Raw genomic sequence first — 1,066 nt, forward strand, 5'->3', positions numbered from 1 at the left:
TTATAATAAGCTTATCTTAGAGAGGTCTAGTTGGAATGTAATTAGGAGTCCTAAGGTTAGTTGTGCATGGACTCTATCACCACCTCAACTATAAATAGGGGTTATTGTAACTCAGAAATATCAAGCAAGTCTCTTCTAATTTTTCTAATCTCTCGTGTGAAGTACTCTCTCTCTAATCTCCTTTATTTTCCTTCTCTTCTCTCTCTACTCGAGAGCCTTTCTCTTTTCCCTTTTTTCTTTCTCTTTCCCTTTGCTCGAGGTATTATTCATAGGGTACTAAATTCAACAAGGTTTTTGACTGGGATTTGGCAAGCACGAGGAGAAAAAAGAGGATGTTGGGCAGTTAAAGAAGACGTGGCAAGCAGAGAGGAAAAGAGGGAGAGTATTCAGAGGAGTTTAGAACAAGCACGGACGGTAAGAGGAGAATAGGAGATTATTCTAAATTTGGATGGACGTTGGGATAGAAAGGAAAAGCACGGACGGAAAGAGATTTTCAATATTCATTTATTTCTTCTATTCCCCTCAGAGAAAAAAGATGGTGAATTCATTTATGTTGAATTTCGTTTTTAGCATGAACTAAATTTTCTTTATTCTAGGAAAATGATGTAACCTAGTTTTGAATTATGCTTTCTTTTCTATTATAATTTTAAGTAATTCTCTTCTATGTTTGTCTGATTTATTTTGGGCTTATTGCTTCTAATTGAGTAGCAATTAATTAGATGATTTTGATCTTGTGATTTGCTATCGAAAGAGGGAATGATAGGATAGATCTTGGATATTTTGGCATAGGTAAATATAGAGATCGAAAGACTTGTATGAACCTATGTACTATTAAAATCGTTGATCTTAATGCTTTATTTTTTTATTAATTTGCATACTCTTGTGTAAAATGGTGAACAAGAATATTTCCAATTTACTATCAAAAGAGGTTGTTGGATGAGTTTGAGATTAGCTAACAAATAGAGAGAATTAAATTCACTTAGTTAGATGAGTAAAACATAGTTAGAGATTAGGTGACATCAATTTCCTAGAAGTTTTCTTTCTCATTAATTTGATTTTCAAACAA

The sequence above is a fragment of the Aristolochia californica genome, unplaced genomic scaffold (assembly GCF_029961685.1).
Source record: "Aristolochia californica isolate CCGP_79_NKW_82.1479 unplaced genomic scaffold, dmAriCali1.0.hap1 SCAF_1, whole genome shotgun sequence".
Lineage (NCBI taxonomy): Eukaryota > Viridiplantae > Streptophyta > Magnoliopsida > Piperales > Aristolochiaceae > Aristolochia > Aristolochia californica.